General features: G+C 36.4%; 1 protein-coding gene across 1 annotated transcript in view; it reads right to left on the bottom strand.

Moving 5' to 3' along the window:
• SEMA3C (semaphorin 3C) overlaps positions 1-16,961 on the bottom strand; it is a 174,460-nt gene that overhangs the window by 26,668 nt on the left and 130,831 nt on the right. The gene's annotated exons all lie outside the window — the stretch shown is intronic.

The raw sequence follows: 16,961 nt of genomic DNA, 5'->3' as shown, positions 1-16,961 counted from the left end.
ACTTTGCAACTAAGAATCACGTAGTGATGAACACCACAAACCACACATCTCACATCTCAAATTGTCCTCTTTTCCACATAAAAGGTCCTCTTCATGCTTACAGTTTCTATTTTATGAACCTAATTAAAAGACTTAAACTAATTATTAATGAAAAATAAACTGCACTTTAAAAGGGTACCAACTAAAATATTAAAACCTACTAAAATTTTTTTAAAAAGTTTATATACACAAGAATAAGATTTGAAGATTTTTCCAGAACAATCCTTAAATCTTGTGGGGATACAAAGTATCTGATCTTAGAAGCACCTGCTCTTACAAGTTTCAAACTACACCCCATAACTAAAAAATCAATTCTTCAGACAAACTCAAAAATAAGCAGCAATACCAAAGCTTTGCAGGCTCTAGGTGTAATTAAAAAACTTTAAAAAATTTTAAATTGATTAGCTTCCTTAAAATGAGCCCTGGTACCAATCTGTATGATTCTCCTGGAAGGTAAGTCATGAGATTATATGTTGGAAGTGAAAAAAAACACTTGAGGATGCCATGTAGAAAGGTCACATTGAAAACTGATGAATGTGGTTGAAGGTGTTTCCCAATTTCTATTCAGAGTTCATCACCAAGAACAGTGGAAACTTCGCAGGAATAGAACATGACAAAAATCCTAAAATGAAATCCTGGAGATGAAAAGAGTTAGGGCAGGGTGTGTGTGTGTGTGTGTGTGTGTGTGTGTGTGTGTGTGTGTGTGATGGATGAGGGTGTAAAAACATCTTTGTTTTAGGTCCTGTTATCAGAAAGGTCATACTGTTTCATTTTTTAAGAAGTCACAACAGAGTTTATGGGTCCCCGCTGCGGCTTGTAGGGATCACTGCCGTCCCACATGACAGCAGTGGCCTCTCCCCGAGGAGAGACTGAGCAGAACTGTTTAACCATAATCCCAAACAAAACTACATGAAAGGAGATCTTGATTACAGGGGTTCCCAAAGATAAAACTATCAACCATGAAAATGATTAATTAAGTATTCTCAAATGGGACAACTGGCTCTTTTTACCCAATGTCTTAACTTATTATGAGAGAAAATTTTATATAGATCATCATTTCTTCTGAAAGAAGCCACAGCAAACATACTTTATTCATGCCTTTTATAAAATATTACAAAAATAGCAGCTATACAAATGGTTTAAAAAAAGGCAGTGTAAAACTTGCTTTTTACTTATTTGTAATCAAAACGGGAGCAGCCCTTTTTATTGCTTGTCTTCCTATTTTAGTTTTGTTTGCTGCTAATGATGAGTAAATTTCCATTTTATTTTAACACCATTAAAGGCAAATACATATATTTTTTATCAAGTAAAACTGAATGTGAAGTTATGTGAAACTCTTGCAAAACTATAAGTATATTTAAGTATTGGTAGCAATACTGAAAGTGAAGTTTAAATAAAATCATAGAAATGCAAGATCCACATACAGAAACAAATATTTATTGGATGCCTATTATGTGAGTGGCTCAATGATAAAAATGTATCATTTAAATCTGCCTTTCAAGAAAAGAATACCCATTTTAATTCTTTTACTTTTCCATGTTTAGACTTGTATTGGTACTTTAGGAACTTGCATTTCTGCAGGGCCCTTTATTACACTGATTAAATTTTAATCAGTGCATAAAAAATGAACATGTTTGTTCTTATTATAATTACACATATTAAAAGTTCTTTATGCATAAGTTAGAATAGTCATTCAAATTTGTGGTTTTAAATATGAATGGAAGAGGTTTAAAAAGTCCCTGTATTATTGTTAATCATCACTATTAATAATGGTTAACCCAGGTTTATGAGACATTCAACTTATACAGTTTAGGGGGACTTTCTTTAAGTAAAATAATACAAAAAACAGTTGTTTTAATTTTTCCCAATAGGTAAAAATGAGACACTTTAAAACTATGATAAATCCACCGCTGATAATTAGCCTAATTTTCTAAAAGAAAAGATTCTATAACACTGGAGAGATTCTTTGTAATATATTCTTTAAATGATATATTTGTATGATATATTATTTAAATCAAATAAGTTCTGGTTATCCAATATCTACAATATCTTATTACTACAATTTTATCATTCAAGATCACTCTTAAAAAATGTTTTTATTGATTTTAGCGAGAGAAGAAAGGAGAAACTTCTCCATTGGCTGCCTCCAGCATGCCCCCCTACTGGGGATCAGGCCTGCTACTCTGGCATGTGCTCTGACCAGGAATTGAATTTATGACCTCTCAGTGCATGGGACGATGCTCAACCAACTAATCCACACTGGCCAGGGCAAGATCACTCTTGTAAGTGCCAGCAAAATGTTGGAATATTTATTTTTCAATTGAGTATAAGCAGATCTACCTCTTTGTTTTGTTTATTCATTGGACTTTCTTCTACCCCTACCAAGATTATACTCATTCTTTTTTTCACATCCCTCCAAGTTTATCTTTCTACGCTCTATACTTTCTAAGCATGATCACTCTCTTCAGGCATACCTTATTCAAATTAAAACCCAAATCACATTCCCTGTTTCTTTGGATACACTGTAGTTTGGCATTATTGCATTTAAAAGTGGTGCTCAGAATTATACAGTTGTGTTTTTCTTACGATGATGCCAGATTTCAGTAAGACTGGAATATTGAAGACATAGCAATAGTTCTAGTAGTCAATCAACAACTTAGGTGACTACACAGAATCTCTAGGACTTGGTGCCTCAAAAATAAATATCCTAACTCTGGTTTACACCATTTACAAGCTTCCACTTTGGATGTCTTTATATTTCTGCTCCTGTTACAAACTGCCTGATACCCACAAGCTCTAATTCAGATTCTCATGAGACAGATTTAATTTGGTCCAACTTAATCATGACTAAAGCACATTATAAACCAATACTTAGTAGACAGTTGAGTTATCAAATGCTTAAGTAACATTTAAATCTGTTGTGGTGCTGGGAAAGAGTCATATATGGAATTACCCATGACTCCTTCCTAATGAGATGGTTTCTTTCAAAAAGCAGTCTTGGTAGACACCTATAGTTTTCTTTTGAAAACAGACTCAAAACCTTCACTTCCCTATGTAGGAAATACTTTTGACATATCCTTGGACTGTATTATCCACTACTATGTAAATAAATATGTTTGGATTATCTTCCATCCATTTTTACTCATTGATTCAATGTAATATTACTAAACACTTTCAGTGTGTCAGCCATTATATCAAGTATGTATGCAGAGATAAACAGGCATAGTGCTCAAGATTTCAGTTTAGGATTTATGGTTTTTTGAGTATCAGGTGTGTTCCCATTAATGTTAGTCACTAAAAATACGCATTTTAGAATGTCCATAAAACTCCCAATTCCTTATGTCTATATAAAGCTGTCTCTGTGTCCTTTAGTTTGAAGATGGTAATGTAGTTATCTAATGTCTTTATTCTGGGGTTAGTAAGAATGGCATTCCTTGGATGTACTCACAACATGCATCATTTTTATTGCTCTGCGGAACTGGGATATTGTTTTTAATTCCTTGGGAAAAACATCATACCGACAACAGAGTTACAGTGAAGCAGATTATCATCCTTTTTTCCTTAAACCTCAGTTTGCTTGTGTGTAGAATGTAAATGATAATTATACCGTTTGTGATGGATACCTGTTACTAAGGCTTACCTAGAGTCACCTCCCCTTCTTTTGATAATAACATGCTGAGACACTTGGGAAACAACCCCCTTTTCATTTACGTCTGCATAGTTGAGGAATGGTGTAACACCTTCCGGCTCAGGGAGACACACAGGACTGGGCTGGCCCTAAAGGGCATTCCTTTGCCTGTGACTCATGCAGGAGTGAGCATAGAACAAGTCAGGGCCCAGGGCGCCCTGAGAATTAGGTAAGTGGAAACCTCTTGCTTTCTCAGTTCAGGGCTGTTAAAGACATAAATCTGAAGATGTTGGAGCCATCCTTGTTGCCATATGCTGAGGATTTATGTTGTGAATATATTCAAGGAATGCCATTCTCACCACACCCAGAAGGAAGACATTTAATAACTATATTTTCATCTTCAAATTAAAGGATACAGAGATGGCTTCATAAAGACATAAGTAATTGGGAGTTTCACTGACATTCTAACATGCATATCTTTCAATGACTAACATTTTAATGGGAGCACACATAAATTCCTGACATAAGTTTAGCACAGATTCAACTATACCTGAGGCTGCCTCCTGCATTTCTCAGTGAACACACAAAAAGAAAAAAAACCACACACACATTTTTTTTTAAACTAGTTTGAGTAAGGTGTTTGGGGTCACTTTCAGTTGAAATTATTCTGATTAATAAAAACTACATGAATAATACATGGAAATAGCTTTGCATGATGTCTGCAACATATTATGTCCTCCATAAGTGCAAGTTATTTTTTATTTGTAGTTCAGCCACTTACTAAACTTTTGACATTATTGGAGTCACCATTTTTTAAATTCAATTTTCTCATCTATTCGGTATAGATAATAGGCATACCTTGAATACATTCAAGCATTGTTACATAAATCAAGCAAGATGAATCTTATGTGTTTTGCATAATGTAAACCTACACACAAAGATAACACAGTAGGTTCACCAACCCACATTAGTGATTTTAATTATCTTTTGTTTCATTGAATTTTTAAAGAAATTCCCAAACAAGCTTCTTTTCTATTTTATATATTTTATGCCACCTAAGATTTTTCTTTCTAATATAAGGAGCATAGCAATATTATCCTTAAACCTTTCCACTGTCTCCAGACAAGAGAACAGCTTGTATTTATAGCACAGCCAGTGCTGGCTGTCTCCAACAAGTGATCAAACATAGCTCATTACCCAGCGGGTCATTCCAATAGTCATTTGTATATCTAATCTGCCAAGCCTCATTTAAACTATAGTCCTTAGGGGGTTTCCCTAGACAAAATTATAATGAAAAGTTTCAAATATGAAAATCAAGGTTTATATGTGAATAATAAAATTATAAAAATATCCACTTAATCTGCAAACATTAAAATAATGATAAAATATAGAATTGGCATGGATAGAAGGAAATAGGTGTTTTAATATAATCAGAAAAATCTTTCTGGTGGGCAATAAGGCAGCTGGCCATGATGGACTAACTAATGCCAGAATAGGCTAACTGCAGTTAACAACTATAAAACTGGACAAACTGTATGAGGTAATTCTTTCTAGGAAATTAATAACAGCACAAGATTAAAATAAGGGAAACTCGCCCTAGCCGGTTTGGCTCAGTGGATAGAGCATCAGCCTGGGGACTGAAAGGTCCCAGGTTCTATTCCCGGTCAAGGGCATGTACCTTGGTTGCAGCTAATCGATGCTTCTCTCTCATTGATGTCTCTAACTCTCTATCCCTCTCCCTTCCTCTCTGTAAAAAATCAGTAAAATATATTAAAAATAAAATAAAATAAGGGAAACTCATATGAAAATCTCTATGATCACTCAACTATCTGCTTGGGAATAATTTCCCAACAGAGGGTGTAGAAAGCTGGTGTGCAAGTAGTGCACAGTGGTCCTACTGAGATGAGGAAAATTTGGGGGCAGCAGAAACGAATGAATTCTGTGGCACATAATATCAAAGAGATGGAGCTGCCAAGAAAGTGGGTTCCAAAGTCCCTGTAGAAATCTGCTCTGAGTCTGTAGCAGATTCCTGGCCTATATATTTGCAGGATAAAATCACTCAAGGTTTAACAGAATGCAGCTGCTATAAGGAGAAGGGAATAGACAAATTATAGGTTCAGCAGTTCTGAGGAAGAGCAATTCTTAGTTGGAGTTCTGATCCTACCACAGTAGAAAGACCTCATTAACACCTTGTTAAAATTTTTGGCATTCAGTTGACACAAGAAAGGCTGAGCCTAGAAGAGTAAGTGCCACATTCTAGAGTAAGACTTACTTTAAGCCTATCCTAGCAAAACCTGAAACCAAGATCTGATAAGACATACAAGGGAGAAAGTTTGGTCTTTAAACTAAAGTACAAAACTGAAATACAATATTAACTCCATAGACTTAATAGTAGAGATTGAAAGAAGAGTCAATGAACTTGAAGCCAAAGAAATAGAAATTACCCAGTTGCAAGAACACAGAGAAAAAAAGATTGAAGAAAGTAGTGAAAAGGTTTTTTGGGGCATGTGTGACATTATCAAGTAGTCTAATGTATGTGTAATTAGAGCTATGAAAGGAAAATAAGGGTATATTGAGGAAGAAAAAATATATGATGAAATAATGGCTGAAAACTTCCCCAATTTGATTTAAAAATGCTATGTTGAAAATGTAGGAATTCAGTGAGACCCAAGCTGAATATATATAAAAAGAACCATACCTAAGCATTCTATTAAAACTTCTGAAAACAAAAAATGTAGGAAAAAAGACTGAAAGCAGCCAGAGAAAAAAGACATGTCATAAGAACAAGAAATATAATTATTGCTGACTTTTTATTAGAAACAATGGAGGCTAGAAGATAATGGAATGACATTTTTTAAATTTGGGGGTTGGGGGAGGGAAGAGTTAATCCAGAATTCTCTATCCAGGGGGAATATTTTTTTAAGAAAATGAAGATGAAATAAAGTATATTGTAGACAAATAAAAAATGGAAAAATTTTACCAGCAGATCTCCTGCATTTGAAGAAATGCTAAAAAGGATGTTTTTAGTCTGAGAGTAAATAATACAAAATGGAAACTAGGGTTTATAGTAGAGTAAAGAGAACCAGACATGACCCTCTTTCCATCAGAGCTGGTTGATTGGGATGCAGATATGTTTTGTAACTGCTGCAGCCCGTTGCAAACATAAGAAAAAGTGACATAAGGACAAAGGTGATTCCTACTCCCTGCTAAGGAGAACAGAGGCAAAAACTCAAAGAAAGGAGCTGGGGCCCTGGTCAAACCACATCTAAAACCACCCTATTATTGTGATTTTCAGTTATGTGAACTCATAAATCTTTAAGAAAAAGTAAGTAAACAATGACATTTCTGAGAATTTTAAGTGAAGGTAAAATAAAACACCACCCACCCCTACCCAATAACCCAGCAGAGCTACTTGTGATATGTTACAAAGTGAAAAAAGTCAGTATTTAAGTATAATCCTTCTATATGAAAAGGGAATTATACTCTATTTTAAATTCAGGAATATTATCTTTTATCTGCAATTCTAAATTTCAAAAAGTGTTGTATTTTGTTTTGTTTTTGTTTTTTATTTTCTTGGGAGGTAAAACCTATCCTGACTTGAACTTATTTGGCCACAAAACCTGACTTGCACTTACTTGACACTATTTATGGTCTTCATTTATTATACTTGGTTTGAAGATTTCTGTCTGCAGAAATAGTACTGTTCATTTCAGGGGGTGTGGCCCAAAGTTCTAAAGCCATTTTACCTAATATATATGCATATATTATCTTTTCACTTTCAAATACTTCTGAATCCCAAAAGACATTTAGTTTCAAATAAGAGAATATAAACAAGGATTGCTTTTCTTTACATTTTCTTTTTTCCCTATTTATTTTCCATATTTAAAACATAAGCATATTTAATTTAAACAATAAAAATAATAATTTAAGGAATATAATTAAGCAAAACTATAGCTAGAAATCATGTTCTAGTTAAAACTAACATGATAAAAAAGAAAGTAAATATTCAAAGCAGATCGACTAAAGCTACTTTGCTAATTCAGGACACTTGCCATCAAGGGTGCCTAACAGCAGTTATATTAGAGGGGAGACAGCCAGTCAGTACTATTCCCCCATATGCTCAACACTGGGTGTGCATGTAACTGTGCTCTATGATGGTTTTCTTTCTGCAGTTAGCTCTCAGGAGTAGATATCCACTGTTCATTAACAGCCCAGTCAATGGCAGTTCATACATCACTATTGAAAAAATATATACCTACTCTCCCAAACCTACAATAGTGTCATCTATTTTCATTTTATCCATTCTGGTTTTACACTTGCAAATGGTGTGTACTTGAGCAAACCTGCCTCCTGCAATACACTTTATTCCTCTATAAAATGTGGATATAGTTTTTGCCTTACATACCTGACAAGGCTGTTCAAGATCAAAGGAGAGCACATATGTGAACCTTCCTTGTAAACTTTACAGACAGTATAATTAACTTTACTTCCACAGTCTGAAATTGTCCTTCCATATTCCCACTCTTGACCTCCGACAAATTATTTGCTATTCTTATATACCAGTTCTTTACTTTTATCTGTAATTTCCAGAGAAATGAAATGCCTCCCGTACATTACCAGCAGACCCATCTACGATCTGTCATTACATTTTTTTCCTCTCAGTTTTTCTTACTGTAGTGTACTCAAATTTAAGTAATAGTATAGAATAATTAGGTACATATTATTTTTTGCCTGTTTCCTTCCACAAGAAAATGAACTCTATGAAAGAAGAGTGCTTATGTCTAGTGAAAAGAATAGCATGAGGATTCTTAATAGAAATTAGAAAATATTTATGAATGTATGTATACACACATACATAATTATATTCAAGGTTATGTACGATTGATTTCAATACATATATATCTACTGTATAGGTACTGTGTATATGTACCTGCTAAATGCTTACTAATTTCTAGGCAGTACACTCAGGGGTTTACATACGTCATCTCTTTTAATCTTTAAAATAAGGCCATAAAATAGTACAGTTAAGGGAACTAGGGTTAAAGATCTTATATCATTTGCTCAAGGTCATAGAACTATTAAGTGATAGAGGACAAGATTTATACCTAGGTCCTTTGAATGTCAAACTATGTTCCCTAATTCTTACCCTAGAATATATCCAAGAATAACTTATAAATATTCTAACAAGTTATTCTATATTTAACAAGGTTTGGGAGAAATCCCAATCAAAATCATAATTGGTCTTTATAAGGATAATCTCTGGAAATTTTAATTTGCCATGTCACACTGCCATATGTATATGTAGAATTTTATAGGTAAGCACACACATGCTTATAACTATTACTGCTGCAGAAAGTTTTCAATTTAGACATTTAATAGGTATGTTGAAAAGTAGACGTGTAGGGCAAAGTTGAAACAAAAATCTTAAGGCCAATTACTAATGGCAATTATACAAGCAGTGACCAAATTTTAAGTTTTGATTTAGTTGAGGCTTATCAAAAAAATCAGAAAACAGCAAAATGTGCCAATTAAAAATTTTGACCTAATTATTTATTCAACTGTCCTCATGAAATACATCTGCTATATCTAATGTATCAAAATGTGTTTAATAAGTTTACAATGTAATATGTTTGTTTATTCTGGTTCTATAAACTAGTTTTATCTGTAAGATTTAAGAAAAACAAATAATTTAATATCAGACTAAGTGATATTCTATTAACATATAGATTATTATGGTTATTTCCTGGTGATATAGATAAAGAATACTCAAATAGGATCTCAGAAATCACTAAAATTAATTGTTTTATAATTTAGTAATTTACTAAAATGTACATATTACTTTTCAGTATCCCTTAGTGCATTATATCATGAATCTTTTACTTACATTTTGAAAACAAAAAAATGGACTTACTTTAAATAATGCAGGTATATGTCCTATGTAAGGTTTTATTGAAGCAATACAGGATGCAACAATTAAATTTCCGAAGATGCAAAACTGAGGTTAATGCCTTCTATTTAACCCTTTATCATTTGGGGAAGAATTACTGAGTCAATAAATTTTATGCTCACAAACTGTTTTCCTGCACCATTTTTTAATGAGATGGGCTGTCTTGCATTTGTTTTCAAAATTTAAACCACATACAGAAACTGGCCTGGAACATCCACCTAAGTTGCTGGGCGCTCAGGCAGAGAGAGAGGGCTACCCCCTCCCCACCCACTTCATTGGTCACCTCTCAACCCACCATTGACTTTCCCATGTTAATCCCTTCCTACTGCCTCCTGTTCACATCTCATTCTTTCCCCTGGAGTGGCTGTTCTCCTCTCAAACGTTGCTGGCCAGTTAGAACACGGGATAATGAGGCAAGCCGCACATTACAAGGACACTCAGACAAACTACCTCTGACAATCGCACCACTGCTCCTGTCCTGCCGGCCACTCTCTTTTCTCGAGGTCGTCATGATAATATTTCCTCTTATTCTCCTGTTACTTTCATGATCACTCTTTCTCCATCTTCTTGGTAAATACGTTTTATTTTCCTACCCCTTAAGAGAGCTCCCCAGAGTAAAATTGTTATCTGCATAGTCTCCTAGAGTGACCTCAAAGAATTGTCATGGATTCAGCTAACACCTCCATTGCCAGCCCTATCTACATCTCCAGGACAGCCCTCTCTACTAAAGTGTTATCCATAATAACACCCTCTTGGAATTATCCATATCGATGGCCTAACAAATTTTTAACTCCATGTGAGACAGACCTGGTCTTGAATTTAATTACTGTTCCTAATAGCTTCTCAACCTAAGAAAGCCATTTAACCTCTGAAAACCTTAATTTACACAACTGCAAAACGGTGTCAATAATTCTATCTTATTGGGTTGCTGTGAGGTTTTAATGAGATAATGTATCTTAGGTAATAAATTCAGGCTCTGATGAATAACAGGATAGGTGTGCCATTCAAAAGGGAATTCATTACTCTCCACATCTGCTTGCTGATTATATTTCCCTTGGTCAGTGAGTAGTACTTCTTCCCAAGTGTTTGCCAAGCCATAAATCTACAAAACACTTTAGACACTTTTTTACCCTCCCATATTTCCCAAATAAATTTATCATTTGATCCTTAAATATCTTAAATAAAATTACATTAGATATTCTTAAATATCTCTTAAACCTGATAATCTCTCTTAACCCCTGACTTTTCATTCCTGTTTTAATATAAGCTCTCATCATTTTTTTCCCCAAAATACAAAAACTCTTTTAACTAGCCTTTTTTTCTCTGTTCATAATGTATCCTCCATACCATTACCAAAGTGATCTATCTAAAATACATATGGGCAAAAGGGATCCAAGATGGCTGCTGGTAGGATGGCAGGCTGCAAGATAGTGTGTGAGTGAGAGAGCGAAAGTAGTGTGTGTGGATGTGTGGGGAGTGCCTATATTTGTGAGTGAGGGACAACAATATTCCATAGGCCTGTTGGGGACTGGCATACCAGGCTCCCCTGGCCGGGCAGTCTCTACTACTGCTGAAATCTCTCCCAGAGCGGCCAGCTCTGCCACAGAGACTGTGCCATCTTGAAGAGGAGAACAGCTGTGATCAGAAGCCTAGCCTTACCTTCACCAGGGGAGACCTTGGATACCTTCTGGGACCCTACAACCACAATGCCCAGGGTCCAGCTGCCTCAGCAGCTGCGAACCCATGAACACCAAGACTCCAGCCTCCCTAGCCATGGGCACCTAAAAAGTTTGTCCAGGGAGAGACAAAGTGGTGCCAAATATGTGGACGGGTCCTGCACCTTCTTACAGAGCAGATAGAAGGAACAGCTGAATCAAAAAACATCCACCCAAAACTGGCGAATTAAACACAGTTGGTGAGGCAATCCATGGATGGAAAGGTCAGAGATTGCCTAGAGAGAGCTCTGCCTCCTCAGATTCCTGTGGGTGTTTGTTGTTTGGGTGTTTGTTGCTTACATTTTTTGGATTGGTTGTTGGTTTTTTGGAGTTTTCTCCCCATATGCATATATTTTTCCCCTTTCTTTTTTCTTTTCTTTCTTTTCTCTCTTACATTTTTCCTTTTCTCTATATCATTTTTGCACTCTTTTCTCTCCCCTAATTCTCTTTTCTTTTGGTGGTCACCTTTATTTGGGGTTATTGGTATCGTGAATACATTTGTGTTTGGAGCCCTGTGCATTGTGTCTTGTTGTGTTGTATTTTGTGCCTTTAAGTCAATGCAGGAAAGAGAGAGCTACATAACCAGACACCCTGAGAGGAGCGATCATGGGGAGACAAAGAAACAGCTCGCATATGAAAGAAAAGGAGGACTCATCAAAACAGGAAGTGAATGAAAGGGAGGCAAGCAATATGTCAGAGAAAGAATTTAGAGAAATGGTCATCAGGATGCTGAAAAGGATGGAAGACAAATTCAACAATATGTGTAAGAACTAAGAGAAAATGAAGAAGAACTAAGAAGAAATGAAAAATGACATCACTGCAATAAAAAACACAATAGAAAGCATCAACAGTAGACTAGAAGAAGCAGATCTCTGCATCAGTGAGCTAGAAGACAAGGTAGGAAAAAATACCCAAGCAGAGCAGCAACTAGAAAAAAAAACACACTTAAAAAACAGGAAGACAGCCTAAGGGAACTTTGGGACAACATGAAATGAACTAACATCCACATAATAAGGGTGCCAGAAGGAGAGGAAACTAAGCAAGGAATAGAAAACCTGTTTGAAGAAATAATGACAGAAAACTTCCCTGATATTGGGAAGAAGAAAAAACTCATACAGGTCCAAGAAGCTCACAGAGTCCCAAACAAGATGAACCCAAAAAGACCAACACCAATACACATTATAATTAAATTGGCAAACACCAATGACAAAGTAAGAATCTTAAAGGCTGCCAGAGAGAAACAGAAAGTTACCTACAAAGGAACTCCCATCAGACTATCACTGATTTCTCAACAGAAACACATCAGGCAAGAAGGGAATGGAATGAAATATACAAAGTCATGCAAAGCAAGGGTCTGAATCCAAGAATACTGTACCCAGCAAGCCTATCAATTAAAGTTGAGGGTGAAATCAGGAGCTTCACAGACAAAAAAGGACTAAGGGAATTTATTACCACCAAACCAGAAATGCAAGTAATGCTAAAGGGTCTGCTGTAAAAAGAAGAAATAAGGAGGGAAGAAGGAACACAGGCATAAAAAATAAAAATGGTGACAAACAAGTACCTATCAATAATAACTTTAAATGTAAATGGGTTAAATGCCCCAATAAAAAGACATAGGGTAGCTGAGTGGATAAGAAAACATGACCCATGTATCTGCTGTCTACAGGAACCCCACCTCAGTACAAAGGACTCACACAGACTGATGGTGAAGGGATGGAAAAAGGTTTTTCAAGCGAATGGAAATGAAAAAAAAAGCTGGGGTAGCAATACTTATATCTGACAAATTAGACCTCAAAGTGAAGGACATAACAAGAGATAAGGAAGGCCACTTCATAATACTAAAGGGAGAAGTTCAACAAGAAGATATAACTCTGGTAAACATATATGCACCCAATACAGGAGCACCCAAATACATAAAAAAAAAAAAACTTCTGGAGGATATCAAGGGAGATATTGACAGCAATACAGTCATAGTAGGAGACTTTAATACCCCACTAACACCACTGGACAAATTCTCTAAACAAAAAATCAGCAAAGAAACATCAATCCTAAATGACTCACTAGATCAGATGGAATTAATTGACATCTTCAGAACATTTCACCCCAAAGCCACAGAATATACATTCTTCTCAAGTGTACATGAGTCATTTTCAAAGATAGACCACATATTGGGACACAGGCAAAGTCTCTTCAAATTCAAGAAGATAGAAATCACATCAAGCATCTTCTCAGATTACAATGGAATAAAATTAGGAATCAACTACAATAAAAACGATGAAAAAACAAACAAACACCTGGAGGCTAAATAGCATGCCATTAAACAATGATTGGGTTACCAAAAAGATCAAAGAAGAAATAAAAAGCATCATGGCAACAAACAACAATGAAAATACTACAATCCAAAAATCTATGGGACACAGTGAAAGCAGTCTTGAGAAGGAAGTTCATAGCTCTACAGGCCTACCTCATAAAACAAGAAAAAATGGTAATAAATTATCTAACCCTACAACTCAAAGAGTTAGAAAGAGAGCAACAAGAAAAGCCCAGCATAAGCAGAAGGAAGGAAATAATAAAGATCAGAGTGGAGATAAACAACATAGAGTCAAAAAAAAAAATCAACAAAACCAAGAGCTGGTTCTTTGAAAGGATAAACAAGATTGACGAACCTCAAGACAGGCTCATCAAGAAGCAAAGAGAGAGGACCCAAATAAACAAAATCAGAAATGAAAGAGGTGAAGTAACAACCAATCTCACAGAAATACTAATGATTGTGAAAAAATACTATGAAAACTCTATTCCAACAAACTGGACAACCTAGACGAAATGAACATATTCTTAGAAAAATACAAGCTCCAAAAACTCAATCAGGAAGAATAAAAAACCTGAATAGGCCAATAACTATGGAAGAAATTGAAGTAGTCATCAAAAAGCTTCCAGCAAACAAAAGCCCTAGTCTGGAAAGCTTTACAGGGGAGTTCTATCAAGCATTCAAAGAAGAACTAAAACCTATCCTCCTCAGACTATTCCAAAAAATTCAGGAGGAAGGCACACTTCCAAGCTCTTTGTATGAAGCCAGCATTACCCTAATACCAAAACCAGATAAAGACACCACAAAAAAAGAGAACTACAGGCCAATATTCTTGATGAACATAGATGCTGAAATCCTCAACAAAATTCTAGCAAATCAGATTCAGCATTACATTAAAAAGATCATACACCATGACCAAATGGGATTTATTCTGGGGATGCAAGGAGGGTACAATATCCACAAATCAATAAATGTGACACATCACATAAACAAATTGAGAGACAAAAATCACATAATCATATCAATCGATGCAGAAAAAGCATTTGACAAAGTCCAACACCCTTTCTGGATAAAAACTCTCAGGAAAGTGGGAATAGAAGGATCATACCTCAACATAAAAGCCGTATATGACAAACCCACAGCCAACATCATACTCAATGGGCAAAAACTAAACTCATTTCCCCTAAGAATGAAAAAGACAGGGATGCCCACTTTCACCACTCCTGTCCGATGTAGTACTGGAAGTGCTAGCTATAGTGATCAGACAAGAAGAAATAAAAGGCATCCAAATTGGAAAAGAAGAAGTAAAAATGCACTCCAGAAAGGAATGCAGGCAGGCCTACACTTTCATGGCAGCCTTGTGAGACTCTGAGCAGAGAGGACAGCTAAGCATTCGTGAACAGAAACTGAGATAATATGTGCTTAGTTTTAAGGCACTAATTTTGTGGCTGGCAACTGAGTATGCTGTTGTCTTTTTCAATTGGGAGGGAGACACAAGCTCCCCACTGCTCTGAACTCCAGTTCTGGGTGAGACTCTGGGGACCCAGACTCATAGGGGGAGAAACTGGACTGTCTGGCATCAAGCCAAAACATGAGGGCGGCTTTCTCTCAGAGGTGCTTGCAGCAATCATTGTTCCTGCCCAGTGCCGTGGGACACAGAGACCTGGGGACCTCTTTGGGGCAGGGTTGACGGTCAGCCATTGCTGTTTGCTCCACCCTGGTGATTCCCTGAGACCCTGCCCCACCCAATTTACAACCCCACCCAAGCTGTGTGCAGGGTCGTTTGCATATGAATGGCCTGGACCTTTGCAATCTAAAACCTAACATACTGCAGCTGGGTCAGAGAGTTCCAAAGCCTCCAAAAGAAGGCCCAAGACTCGACAGCAGCTTGCATTGCTTCACAGCTGGGCCTCATCTGGGCATTTCCAAACCCCAAACAAAGAGGAGGAATCTGCAGATCTCTCTGTAGCTCCTGCTGGGTGGCCTCAGGCAGTGGCTGACTTTGCACCTCCTTGGTCAGAGTGAGACCATCCAGATTACAACTCTTCAGATCCATAAAAGACACACTCAGGGGGCAGATTCAGTGAGCACCAAAGCCCCACTGAAGCAAGTCTTGCTCCATAAGGGTGTTTCCAGCACAGAAGTTCTCCCATCGTAGACACAACTGATCTTCACAGCCAATTGGCCTGGAGGACAGTTCCTCCCAGTGATACCAACAACAATCAAGGCTTAACTACAACAAGACTGTGCACACAGCCCACAAAGGGGTGCACTAAGAGTGTCCACCTCAGGTAATTAGGGAGGCTGAGCCACTGGGCCCTATAGAACACGAAGGACACAAAGCCACTCTATCAACACAGGGAAGCAGCCAAAATTCGGAGACAAAGAAATGGTTCACAAATGAAAGAAATGGAGGAAAGCAAACTACTGGATATAGAGTTCAAAACCACGGTTATAATGTTACTCAAGAATCTTCTAGAAACCTCCAAGAAATTTAGTGAGATCCTCAAGGATATGAAAAAGGACCAACTAGAAATTAAGCATACACTGACTGAAATAAATAATAATGTACAGAGATCCAACAGCAGACTAGAGGATCCCAATAATCAAGTCAAAGATTTGAAATATGAAGAAGCAAAAAACACCCAAACAGAAAAGCAAAAAGAAAAAAGAACCCAAAAATATGAAGTTAGTTTAAGAACCCTCTGGGACAAACTCAAGTGTACCAACATCTGAATTATCGGAGTGCTAGAAGAAGAGAGAGGGCAAGATATTGAAAACCTATTTGAAGAAATAATGACAGAAAACCTCCCCTACCTGGTGAAAGAAATAGACTTACAAGTCCACGAAGCGCAGAGAACCCCAAACAAAAGGAATCCAAAGAGGACCACACCAAGACACATCATAATTAAAATGCCAAGGGCAAAAGACAAGGAGAGAATATTAAAAGCATCAAGAGAAAAACAGTTAGTTACCTAGAAGGGAGTACCCATATGATTGTCAGCTGATTTCTCAACAGAAACTATGCAGGCCAGAAGGGAGTGGCAAGAAATATTCAAAGTGATAAATACCAAGAACCTACAACCAAGATTACTCTACCCAGCAAAGCTATCATTTAGAATTGAAGGTCAGATAAAGAGCTTCACAGATAAGAAAAAGCTAAAGGAGTTAATCACCACCAAACCAGTATTATATGAAATGCTGAAGGGTATTCTTTAAGAAGAGGAAGAAAAAGGTAAAGATAAAAATTATGAACAACAAAGTGAGAACAAATACATATCTATCAACAAGTGAATCTAAAATCAAGTGAATAAAAAAATCTGA

The sequence above is a fragment of the Cnephaeus nilssonii genome (assembly GCF_951640355.1).
Source record: "Cnephaeus nilssonii genome assembly, chromosome: 12".
Classification (NCBI taxonomy): Eukaryota; Metazoa; Chordata; class Mammalia; order Chiroptera; family Vespertilionidae; genus Cnephaeus; species Cnephaeus nilssonii.
The sequence above is the reverse complement of the archived record's forward strand: the minus strand, read 5'-3'. Positions and strand labels throughout refer to the sequence as shown.